Genomic DNA, 13,835 nt, shown 5'->3' on the forward strand with positions numbered 1-13,835 from the left:
ATTGAAAGCACTGAACTAATTAATAATATATAAACATTAATCTAAAAATACTGGGAGTAATTTTATAGTTGCAAAATGCTATTAATCGTAATATAGGCTATAATTGCAATTTTATGCCATTTAGCTTTAAAAATATCAAATAAATTTATAAAAATATGATAAAATCACCTTAATTATATTGCGGTGTAAATATGAGGATGGAACTAAATTACTCACCAAAATAATAGTTTTGGGAATAATTATTGGATATTGTACTGCTAAAACAAATAATAAAATGATTTTAAAAAGCTTTAAAAATTAGAAAAAAATGTCAAAATTCTTGGGCATACTTATATATGCATGTACATGCTATTTTGAAAATATTTTGAGTATAAAAATAGATAGGAAAAAATTGGGTATCAACACCAGACAGAATTGCGAGTATAGATCCTTATAGGCATGATATCTAGGCGTATTACTGATTTTAGTTGATTTGCAGCAACATACAGAAAGACTTATTAAAACCGAATCGGAGTTAAGTCCTATAGGCATGGCATCTACTGATTTAAGACATGATGGTTTGGAGCCTATGAACATGGTTTTTAATATGACAAAATGCAGAACCTTAGGAACATGATTTCTACTGATGCAAACGAAATTAGAAGTGAGATCCTATAGACATGATTTCTATTAGGCAAAGCAATCACATTTAAAAGCATAAATCCCTATGAGCATGTTTTCTATTGAGTAAAGCAGGCAGATTTTAAAAGTGAGATCCTAAGAGCAGAATTTCTACCCATATTACCCCATAAAGTATACATCTACCCACCCTTTTTACTAAATGCCCCAAATATCTGTTTGCAAATTATTATAGGCCAATGAATGAATTACATAAGTAAAATAAAAAATCAAGAAGCTATTCTGTAGGGAGCCTTCAATTAGGCCCGAGTTTCCCAAAGCCTTCAATGGTCCCATAAACCTCAATTCCATAGACAAATCAGAGTCTAGGTGCATCAAAGTTTCCTAAGGGCCTCAAGAACCCCGGGCAATGCTTACACCTAGACTTAGCAACCAAGAATTGAACCAGTACAGTGTGGAAAGGACAGCCTCAGTATGCCAGAGTTCAGAGAGCTGTCAAGGGGATCCCAAGGCAGTACACATACTAGAGGGGGCAAAACTTATTGACTAAGAGTAAAGTGGGAGTGCAGGACACAAGTTGAAAAGGGTTATTAAAGACTGTATTGGAAAGTCTGTTTTGAAAGCAATTAGTAAAGCAACAAAGATTGTTTGAAAAGAGGTTGGAGTAGTAAACAAGCTTAAACACCTTAAGAAAAGATCACACACAGCTAGTTTACAGAATTCAGCAGTCATACAGGGGTCAAGGGGTTGGGGATACATAGACATTTGGCTGCACAACCCAGCAAAGATCTTAAGATTGGTTTGGACATGCTCAGAGATAGTTGACTCTGGCATAATCACACACCAGTCAAGAGAAATACAAACACATAGAAGGGGTGATAAGGATTTGGGGATTCATAGGATGGTAAGCACACAAGAAGTAAAGACAACTGTCAAGGCATGCTTTGAAACACATAAGGGAATACATTGATCTAAAGGGAAGGGGAGACATAGTAGCATGCTGATAATGTAACTTAACTACAAATTTTACAACAAAACCACAAGTAGAAGCAAGCTAAAAATAAAAGAAACAGAAATAATAAGAGAAACATATTGTTGTTGGAGCTTTAAATCAAGACCAGGACATACCAGTGAAGGTAGAAGTAAGCAGAATGAAAGAACCAAAGAGCACAGATGATTAGCCTTGGCTTGCAGCCGGCTAATAGTAGCAAGTAGCACAAGAGAGAGGGAGAGCAGAGATTTTTAGTAAGAGGAGTAGTTTTTGAAAACCAAGTGTTCGTCTCTGTTAATGAAAGACTTAGGGTATTTATAGTTTTGAAAATAGGCAGAAAATGAGGTAACAAGTAAAGGTTTAGCACAATTATGGAACTAATCACAATTAGAATCCAATTAATACAAGCACTCCCCTTTAATCAAGGAATCACAGCTTAAACGGAAACCAACAGGGATAATCAAGGAAAGAAAATCAGTTGAGGAAGACTGATTTTTACCATATACAAGATAGTAAAAGTATAGAGCATATGACTGAGTCTAAGTACAGAATATACCAATTAAGGAAAGGATTTAGTAAGGGTGAAGTACCACAGCAAATAAGGAAATGGAATCAGTCAATTTAAATAGACGAGTAGAACTTTAGGGTTTTGAAAGAAAATCTTGCAATCAAACCATGAATTAAGGAAATCAGAATCAATCAAAAGGGAGTCATGACTCTGCACTTCAACATATAAATAAAGAAGAACGAACAGGCGTAGTAAACAGGCAAGGTTAGCCATATAGACAGAAAGAAGCAAGAAATGAGCAAACACAATCATACATAAGTGACATAAGCAGGCTAAAGACTCAGTAGAAAACCCATTCGAAGCATGGTAACCAACAGAAACTTAACAAAATCAAGTAGTCATACTAACACAAAGAACCAAAGCAAAGAAAGGTCTTAAAAGTTAGGGCTTTTAACAAAGTCGAGTTAAAAACAGTAGGAACATAGGATCAGTCCAAATAAGCAATGAAAGAGGTTTAATCATAAAGAATCGATTAAAACAAGCGTAGAAGGAACTCCGAGAAAACCCTAATTTTTAGAGAAGGCAAAATGGTTTAAAAATTGAGGATCTTTCAGAAGAAGTTCGAGAATAGTGCAAATCATAGGAAGAAACAGACTTAAAGCATTAAAATAACACAGATCTAAGAGATTCAAACGAGAGTTAGGGTTTCAAAAGGAAACCCAAATAGAAACGAGAGAACCTGTTGCAAAACTCCATAAATCGTAACATATATGGTGCGATTTTGCCCAAAATCACACCAGAGAGCCACGAATGACAGAAACAGAAATCCTAGGTCCAAATCGGCATGGCCCAGGACCCTTGAACGCCTCAGAGATGATGAGCAAGGCGATGAGAGACCCATTGGAGGCTTAGGGTTGAAAGGTGGTCGCCGGAGAAGAAGGTCGGCGGTTGAAATCTAGGGTTAGGTTGAGAGTGTTTGAGAGCAGAGAGGATTTCAGGGCGGCGGGGTTTTGGAAATGAGTAGGGTTAGGGGGTCGTTTAGGAATTAAAAAGGAAAGGGCGTGTGTGGACCGTTGATCTGGGAGATCAACGGTCAGGATTTAACCGGGTAGTTGCGTTCCGGGTTTGGGTAAGGGTTTATAGGGTCTGGGTCGGGTTATTTAATAGGAAATTGGGCTGGGGATTGGGTCCAATTTGGGCTACAATTGAAAGCCAAATTTGGCTATGATTTAAATAGCTAATTTTCCCTATTTTAATTTATAATAAATAGTAGGTAATTCCTGGAAGATAATTTAAGGTGCCAAAATGATTTAAAATACATGATTAACATTTTAAAAATATAGGGACCAATTTTATGCATATAAAATATAATTATTTCTTAAAATGGACTAACATTGCAATTATATGCAATTTAGCTTAAAAATACTAAATATAATTATAAAAATGTATAAAAAATATATTAACCATATTTTGACATAAGTATAGAAATTAAATGAGTAAATCATCATAACAATAATTTGGAAAATATTTATTGGGGATTTTATGAATAAAAGGAAAAAAAATAAATCAATTTAAACCCTTAAAATTATGGAAATAATAAAAGCCTTGTGCATGCTTATATATGCATATATATGCTATTTTGAAGGTATTTACGCATATTTAAAATATATAGGGAAAAATTGGGTATCAACAGCTGCCCCTCTTTACCCGGGAAGGATGAAAGAGTTTTCGGGTAAAGAAATGATGGCCAATTTTGACCGGATGGGATGCTTTGACAGACATAGGCCGAGCTCCGGTTTCCGAGTTTCCTACATATCCCTGGTTTTACAGGAATCGGACCATGTGTAGTTCTAGATTCACCTGCGGAGTATGCTGATGAAATTATTGTAAGAACGGACACGAGATGTGGAAACAGCTACGATGAGCGGTTAAGGCTCGGGACGGTTGGAGGAGCTAGAGCGGGATTGCTCCTGCTAGGATGGCGGTTGTTTGCTGGCTACCTGCAGACAAAAGATGCTACAAACGTATTTGCGAAAATTTAAATATGATGCAGATTCCCTTCGGACCATGAAGGTTGTCTTCGGACGGTTAAGGATGACGTCCTTGGATCATGACGTCCTGGGCCATGAATTGTTTAATGAAGGATTCGCAGGCCATGAAATGATGTTCTCGGTCCATGAAAATGGTGCCTCCGAACCATGACGCCTTTGAATAATGATATGAAAATTTAGGGGATCCTCAAGCCATGGCGTGGTGTCTTCCGGCTATGAGGATGGTGCCTTTAGACTATGACACCTTTGGACAGATTGGCGATGTTTCAGCCCATGATATACAATAGTATGAGGTAACAAGACAAGGTTTAATCTTGCAAAGTAAAGGAAAGAGCTTAACCCGATTGAAAAACAGGTAGATAGTAATAGAAAATAGAGCAATATTGATGCAAAGAGGGACGGTTCTTAGTCCCGTGCAAGTGGAGAGGCAGGGATTAGCCTTATGCAAAAATGGAGGCCGAGCTTAGCCTCATGCAAACGTGGAGTCAGGGTTTAGACTCATGCAGGTATGGAGGCAAGGATCAGCCTCATGCAAATATGGAGTCAAGGATTAGACTCATGCAAAGAGAAGGCAGTGCTTAGCCTTATGCATAATGGAGGTAGAGCTTAACCTCATGCAAGCTTGGGGACAGGGCTTAGTCCCATGCAAATGGAAGACATAGCTTAGCCTTATGCAAAATGGAGTCAAGGCTTAGACTCATGCAAGTGTGGAGTCAAGGATTAGACTCGTGCAAATATTGAGTCAGAGATTAGACTCATGCAAATATGGAGTTAGAGATTAGACTCATGCTAATATGGAGTCAGAGATTAGACTCATGGAAATATGGAGTCAGAGATTAGACTCGTGCAAATATGGAGTCAGAGATTAGACTCGTGCAAATATAGAGTCAGAGATTAGACTCATGCAAATATGGAGTCAGAGATTAGACTCATGCAAATATGGAGTCAGATATTAGACTCATGCAAATGTGGAGTCAGGGCTTAGACTCATGCAAATATGGAGTCAGAGATTAGACTCATGCAAATATGGAGTCAGAGATTAGACTCATGCAAATATGAAGTCAGAGATTAGACTCATGCAAATATGGAGTCAAGGATTAGACTCATGCAAAGAGAGAATAGCAGATAAGGGTAGAGTATGTCTTAGCTAGGATATACAGTGTCTGATGGCCGGATGGATGGTGAATTTGCTTTGTGTATACATGTTTCGCGAATGCTGCCGTTACGTCAAATGTGCCTGCGCTCAAAGAAAAATCTTAAGTTTTATGAGGAGAGGTTGGTTCTTGCTTCATCTGTCGGCCTTGCTCTGCTCTGCTCTGGAAGCCCCCTTCGAGTTCCCCTAGGTAGCGTCTGACCATTATGAAAAAATAGAATTTTCGAAAAAATATGCATTCATTGATAAAATAGAATCGTTTTGGAAACATATTGATATATCAAGTAATTTTTTATGAACTAGCGACTGTGACACATCTCAAAGGCATTGTAGCTCTCTTATGTTGAAATTTTGAGGATCCTTCTCAAAATTCTGCCCCAGTTTGGTAGATGATTTTTAACTGTTTGTGGATGGCTGACCCTGCTGAATCTTCTTCGGAATTTTGAGAATCCTTCTCAAAATTCTGCCCCAGTTCTAGACTGGTTGCTGACTTCCTGGCATGTGATGGCGATGGTTGTACTTGCTCCTAAATTTTGAGGACCCTCCTCAAAATTCTGCCCCAGTTTCTGATTTTGGGGAAAATGAAAATTATATTATGATATGACCGAACCCATAAGGCTGCCTACGTATCCCTTCTTAGACGGGAATCAGGTGCCTGAGTCTGAACCACTATAGGAGTAAGCATGACTGAGACCTTAGAGTCATCGCCTTCCCGAATAAGCCCGATCGACCCTTCAGGGTCCCATTCTTCATTCGTTTCTATCACATGTATACCATCACTTCTATGATCGGGGAGAGGATTGTTGCGGACATTAGGTGAGGCCTCCTTTGCTTGTTTGACCTTATTGTCAATTAACATTTGGATCTTATTCTTCAATGTCCGGAACTCAACTGTGGTGTGCCCTTTCATACCGGAATGGTAGGCACAAGTCTTGTTCGGATTGACCCACTGGGATGGGTTTTCTAATGCCACTGCAAAAACAGGAGTGGCATAACCGGCGGCTTTTAACCTTTCACATAATTGGTCAATGGGCTCGGCAATGGCGGTATACTGTCTGGGTGGCTTGCGGTCAAAGTTTGGTCGTGGTCTTGGATAATTTTGACGAGCTGGTGGTGATTGGAAGTGGGACAGTTGGGAGTTATATGTGTGATGGACAGAGGCTGGTTGGGAGTATCTGGGAGATGAAGGTTGATATGTGGGCGGTGGTGCTTGGTACGTGGGTGGAGGTGTTTGGTATGTGGGTGGAGGTGTTTGGTATGTAGGTGGAGGTGTTTGATAAACAAGCGGGGATTTTGGGCCCTGGGCTACCATTACTGCCCCAACATCTCTCTTCTTTGATATGCCACCTGGCTGTAGTGCTTTATTTGTGGCTTGCAAAGCCTCGAAGTTTGCTACCATTCCGCTCTTGATCCCTTCTTCAATCCTTTCTCCGAGCTTGATGATGTCAGAGAATGTGTGATTTTCGATAACCATCAGCCTCTCATAATATTGCGGGTCCTGTGCCCTGACGAAGAATTTATTCATATTTTCTTCATCCAAAGCGGGCCTGACCTTGGCGGCTTCCGACCTCCAGCGGGTAGCATATTCAGGGAAGGTCTCAGTGGATTTCTCCTTGAGTTTCTGAATGTAGAAGACATCAGGTGCATTCTCTGTGTTGAACTTGAATTGGTCCATGAAATATGACGCCATGCTTACCCAATTTGACCATTTCTTGGGATTTTGGCTGATATACCAAGACAGCGCATCCCCAGTAAGGCTCGTCATAAAGAGCTTTATTCGGATCTTTTCATCTTTCCCGACCCCGACAAGTTTGTCACAATAAGTTCTGAGATGAACCCTGGGATCACCTATACCATCGAACATTTCGAACTTGGGAGGTTTGTACCCCTCCGGCATTTCGACATCCGGCTGTATGCACAAGTCCTCATAGTTTAAACCCTTTATTCCTCTATCGCCTTCAACACCTTGAACTCGGCTTGTTAACCTTTTAAGCTCTTCAGCCATGTTCCTAATGAGCAGGTCCTTTTTGGTGGTTTCTGGTGCATATGAGAGTGGCTGGGTAGAATGTGGTACAGTTTCCACGTATATGGGATTGCTCTGATGGGTGCCAGGAACTTGGGTATAGTGGTGGTCATTGGTAGAGTTTTGTGGATCGGGAATGAGTGGTGGTGTATTTTGGGAGTGTGGTAAATGGTGGCTGGTGGGTAATGAATTGGTTGATGCTGTTATGGTGGAGTTGGCATCGGCAATGGATTGATATTTTGTGGTGGAGTGGTGTATTGATGTGGTATGGTAGGATTTTGCGGCTGTTGGTTTTGTGTGTTTTGAAGAGGTGTTGGGTTCTTTGCGTTCTGTTGGTGGATATCAAGGACATTGAGGGTGAGTGACAAGTTTGCCAAATTGCGGACCTGCTCAAGTTCTCCTTGTAGTTCTAGTATCCTTTGTTCAAGTCTCAAAACTAGGTCATTTGGGGCCGAAGTACTGCGGCCGTCGGAGGTCTCTGCGTTCTCTACGTTTTCCTTTCGGATTCCACTTAAATCGTCCATCTTTGCTTTCCCTCTACTTTTTGTGTTGCTTGGAGGAGGAGGAGGTAGAGGGCCTCTGGATCTGGTGTGATATGCTGATGAGGCCAGTATGATCGAACCAACTTAAGGGAATGGGAATAATAATAATAATTAAAATAAGCAAAAACAAAAGGTGGTAAGTTAGTGAGGATCCTGAAATATTTGCAGTATTTAAACACATATTGCGGAAATATAAATTCGCGTCCTAATTTGGGAGCCTCGTTGCGCCCGAGGTAAGCCTAGCGACAAATAGATTTGGCGAACATTTAATGCCAATAAATGCTTCCTTCCATAATGTAAGAATAGATGAATCCCAAAATGATACTAAAATAATGATAAAAATGAGTTACTATTGGCACGTGGCCTTATTACATTTAGAAAGCGAGTAAGCCTAATCTATTTGGTCTCAGAAGGACCTTCCTCAGGTTGAATGTTCTCGTTGATCAAATCCTCCAGCTCGCGTAGGTTCATCAGGAAGAACGCCTTTGCTAAATGTCCTCCTTCGTCTCCATCAGCGTTTTGGCAGTCGGTGACTCTCTTCCTCACTTTTCCTTCCAATTCCAGCAGACTGTATTCCAGATATTCCAGCTTTTCGCTATATTTGACGGCCCTTTCTTTCCATTCATTGATTTGGTCATTTGATGGAAGATTCCTCCACCGGTTTAGCAAGAGTGAGGGTGTGCTAACCATACCGAAGCTGGGGACCTCGTGCTTCATTTCCTACAAAATAAAATGTTAGACCTTACCCCCACCAGACTCGACTATTTATACATTTATGATCAGTATATCGGCATTTAGTTCTCCAAATTAATGCACAGAACGCGGTCGTGTCCGTTGGGATTATGGAAAACTCGATGGACTTTGGATAAGGCTTATCTTAAAGGATCATTATGCGGACAACATAACTGATCCGGCTATGTTTGACCATGATGCATGCACAATTTTGACCAGAGTAAGGTTTCTATGGGGTTTTAGACTGGTACCCTCGAGCGGACAACTCGAGGGGGAAGGCACGGAACCATCGACTGCACCGCTGATCGACTGGTTTTACCGCAAATAAGTCTTTCCGAATTTAAGGGTAGTAAATAGGAAGAGCACAACCACTCATTAAAGCGTTGCTATAGGATTTGATACGCACGAGTGGAATATGATGTGGAGCATGATTTATGCAGTAGTTAATAACATGTAGGCAAGTATTTTCACATAGGAAGAAATAAATACAGCATTTAAATAATTGAAAAGACAGTTACAGAGAAAGAAAAACAAGGAGACAAGGCAGTTTTCAGGGTAATAAAGGAATCATAAATGCTCAAAATAGACAGTTAAATTCAAATAAGGGAGAAGGGTACGGGATAAAGCATGTTTGGACTAATTCATAAGTTCGTTATGGTAAGAGCCTAAAATTATCCCCAGCAGAGTCGCCATGCTGTCGTTCCCCCTTTTTTTCCCCCTCTCGCGTGGAGAAGTCCGGGTTTCGACATTCACGGGGTGTAGTGACTCATTTCCTTTTAGGGAATTGGGTATTTGAAGAGTCGCCACCTAACGGATTATGGTGCGTTAGGGCACCTAGAGCGAGTAACTCTTGGGTTGGTTTGCATTACCAGAGATTAGGGTAAGGGCTCGAAATAACCTCGAGGGGTGGGTGTTAGGCACCCCTCTTGGTCCACAACTGTGGGTCCCGACCGAACTTATATTCACACATTAGTCCATAAATAAATAATTGAAGCAAATAATTGCATGTTGGGCATTGTATAAAATAGGAATTTAAACAGGTTGTAGAAAAAAAAATAGAGTTTCAAGTAAAGAGGATTTGGGGAGAGGGAGGTCGTAGGTTGGTTATCCTATAGGATTACATCAGTACAATGCCCGGTAATCACTCCTTAGAAAGGGGCTACGCGTGGCATTAGCGCACCGGTCATCATATCCATATCTACCCTTCCCATCCCCTTAGTGGTCATACAAGGCGAGTGTTGGTCAACGATCTCTATTTCGTGCTGCTACCCGTCCCTTTTTAATGGTCCTGGAGGGAGTTAGGACCTCTACCTATAGGTGGTTCTAGACGTACCCCTAAGGTTTTAAAAGGGCAAAAATTCTAAGGCGACAGTCAAAACATGTAGGACTTTACGCATAATGGAAGCAGATAAGAGGCTCAAAATTTCCTCCTCAAGTAAACATACAAGCAGCACGACTCAAACACAGTCAAGGTCTTTATCAATCAAAGTCCTAAAGCAGGATCTCTAGGTGACTATGCAGAAACCAACAAAATCCTTTTAGGTTCAGAAATTATACCCTAGCAGTTGCCTAAGGACTCTTTTAAAAGTTATTAGAATCAGAAACATTAAACGACGGAGAAAGAGCTTCAGGGGAATGCAGTTTTGAAAATGCCCTAAGGGGTCGTTGGTTACCGGTTAGAGTTATGCAGGTATTAGTTATACATGTATTAGTTATGTAGATATTAGTTATGTATGTATTAGTTATGCAGGAATAAGTAATGCAGGTATTAGTTATGCAGGGATAAGTTATGCAAGGTTGAGTTATGTTGGGATTAGTTATGCATGGATTAATTATGCGGGGATTAGTTATGCGGTAGTTATATAAGGATTAGTAATATAAATGTAATATGAGTGTTATTTATTATTAGCTTACTTTATTTTTATTAAAATTGTTAGTATAGTTTAAATATATTTTTTTAAACAAAAAAATACAAGTTTGAATAAAGGGTATTCTTGTTATTTTGTGTTTTAATACAAGTATTACTAATTATGTATAAGTTATTCCACCTTCTACCTTGCATAAATAATACATAGATTCCCTCATAACTTATACATGTTTAGTTATGCGGAAAAGAAAATACATGAACCAAACATTGTATTAGCAATGCTATATTTTATGTGAAAAAGAGGAAAAAACAACCAAACATTGTATAACTTATGCTAGCTTCTATGTGGAGATTATTCTTCCCCCTTCTTTTAACCAAACAATGTATAAAGTTATTCTACATTTAATACATAGATAACTCCTCTCTAACCGGCTACCAAACGACCCCTAAGGCTTGCCTATATGCAGTATACTATGTCTATATTAATGCAGAAACAACAGGTTTTCGAGATAGACTCCTTTAATACCTATAAGCAATTTTGAAATTGGATCGATGCAATTTTGAAAGAACTTGTTTCAGAAAATGTTAACGCTTAGTAAGACCAGCTTTAGAAATGAACTAGGCGTAATGAAATTGATTTATTAGGCTGAATTAAATTACCAGACAGAATTGTGAGTATAGATCCCTATAGGCATGATATCTAGGCGTATTACTGATTTTAATCGATTTGTAGCAACATACAGAAAGACTTATTAAAACCGAATCGGAGTTGAGTCCTATAGGCATGGCATCTACTGATTTAAGACATGATGGTTTGGAGCCTATGAACATGGTTTTTAATATGACAAAATGCAGAACCTTAGGAACTTGATTTCTACTGATGCAAACGAAATTAGAAGTAAGATCCTATAGACATGATTTCTATTAGGCAAAGCAATCAGATTTAAAAGCATATATCCCTATGAGCATGTTTTCTATTGAGTAAAGCAGACAAATTTTGAACGTGAGATCCTAAGAGCAGGATTTCTACCCATATTACCCCATAAAGTATACATCTACCCACCCTTTTTACTAAATGCCCCAAATATGTGTTTACAAATTATTACAGGCCAATGAATGAATTACATAAGTAAAATAGAAAATCAAGAAGCTATTCTATAGGGAGCCTTCAATTAGGCCCGAGTTTCCCAAAGCCTCCAATGGTCTCATAAACCTCAATTCCATAGACAAATCAGAGTCTAGGTGCATCAAAGTTCCCTAAGGGCCTCAAGAACCCCGGGCAATGCTTACACCTAGACTTAGCAACCAAGAATTGAACCAGTGCAGTGTGGAAAGGCCAGCCTCTGTATGCCAGAGTTCAGAGAGCTCTCAAGGGGATTCCAAGGCAGTACACATACTAGAGGGGGCAGAACTTATTTACTAAGAGTAAAGTGGGAGTGCAGGACGCAAGTTGAAAAGGGTTATTAAAGACTGTATTGGAAGGTCTGTTTTGAAAGCAATTAGTAAAGCAACAAATATTGTTTGAAAAGAGGTTGGAGTAGTAAACAAGCTTAAACACCTTAAGAAAAGATCACACACAGCTAGTTTACAGAATTCAGCAGTCATACAGGGGTCAAGGGGTTGGGGATACATAGACATTTGGCTGCACAACCCAGCAAAGATCTTAAGAGTGGTTTGGACATGCTCAGAGATAGTTGACTCTGGCATAATCACACACCAGTCCAGAGAAATACAAACACATAGAAGGGGTGATAAGGATTTGGGGATTCATAGGATGGTAAGCACACAAGAAGTAAAGACAACTATCAAGGCATGCTTTGAAACACATAAGGGAATACATTGATCTAAAGGGAAGGGGAGACATAGTAGCATGCTGATAATGTAACTTAGCTACAAATTTAACAACAAAAACCACAAGTAGAAGCAAGCTAGAAATAAAAGAAACTGAAACAATAAGAGAAACACATTGTTGTTGGAGCTTTAAATCAAAACCAGGACATACCAGTGAAGGTAGCAGTAAGCAGAATGAAAGAACCAAAGAGCACAGATGATTAGCCATGGCTTGCAGCCGGCTAATAGTAGCAAGTAGCACAAGAGAGAGGGAGAGTAGAGATTTTTACTAAGAGGAGTAGTTTTTGAAAACCAAGTGTTCGTCTTTGTTAATGAAAGACTTAGGGTATTTATAGTTTTGAAAATAGGCAGAAAATGAGGTAACAAGTAAAGGTTTAGCACAATTATGGAAGTAATCACAATTAGAATCCAATTAATACAAGTAGTCCCCCTTAATCAAGGAATCACAGCTTAAACGGATACCAACAGGGATAATCAAGGAAAGAAAATCAGTTGAGGAAGACTGATTTTTACCATATAAAGGATAGTAAAAGTATAGAGCATATGACTGAGTCTAAGTACAGAATATACCAATTAAGGAAAGGATTCAGTAAGAGTGAAGTACCACAGCAAATAAGGAAACGAAATCAGTCAATTTAAACAGACGACTAGAACTTTAGGGTTTTGAAAGAAAATCTTGCAATCAAACCATGAATTAAGGAAATCAGAATTAATCAAAAGGGAGTCATGACTCTGCACTTCAACATATAAATAAAGAAGAACGAACAGGCGTAGCAAACAGGCAAGGTCAGCCATATAGACATAAAGAAGCAAGAGATGAGCAAACACAATCATACAGAAGTGACATAAGCAGGCTAAAGACTAAGTAGAGAACCCATTCGAAGCATGGTAACCAACAGAAACTTAACAAAATCAAGTAGTCATGCTAACACACAGAACCAAAGCAAAGAATGGTCTTAAAAGTTAGGGCTTTTAACAGAGTCGAGTTAAAAATAGTAGGAACATAGATCAGTCCAAATAAGCAATGAAAGAGGTTTAATCATAAAGAAAATCGATTAAAACAAGCGTAGAAGGAACTCCGAGAAAACCCTATTTTTAAAAAAGGCAAAATGGTTTAAAATTTGAGGATCTTTCAGAAGAAGTTCGAGAATAGTGCAAATCATAGGAAGAAACAGACTTAGAGCATTAAAAATAACACAGATCTGAGAGATTCAAACGAGAGTTAGGGTTTCAAAAGGAAACCCAAATAGAAACGAGAGAACCTGTTGCAAAACTCCATAAATCGTAACATATATGGTGCGATTTTTGCCCAAAATCACACCAGAGAAGCCACGAATGAAAGAAACGGAAACCCTAGGTCCAAATCGGCATGGCCCAGGACCCTTGAAGGCCTCAGAGATGATGAGCAAGGCGATGAGAGACCTATTGGAGGCTTGGGGTTGAAAGGTGGTCTCCGGAGAAGGCCGGAGAAGAAGGTCGGCAGTTGAAAGCTAGGGTTA

Source organism: Nicotiana attenuata, chromosome 6 (assembly GCF_001879085.1).
Source record: "Nicotiana attenuata strain UT chromosome 6, NIATTr2, whole genome shotgun sequence".
Taxonomy (NCBI): domain Eukaryota; kingdom Viridiplantae; phylum Streptophyta; class Magnoliopsida; order Solanales; family Solanaceae; genus Nicotiana; species Nicotiana attenuata.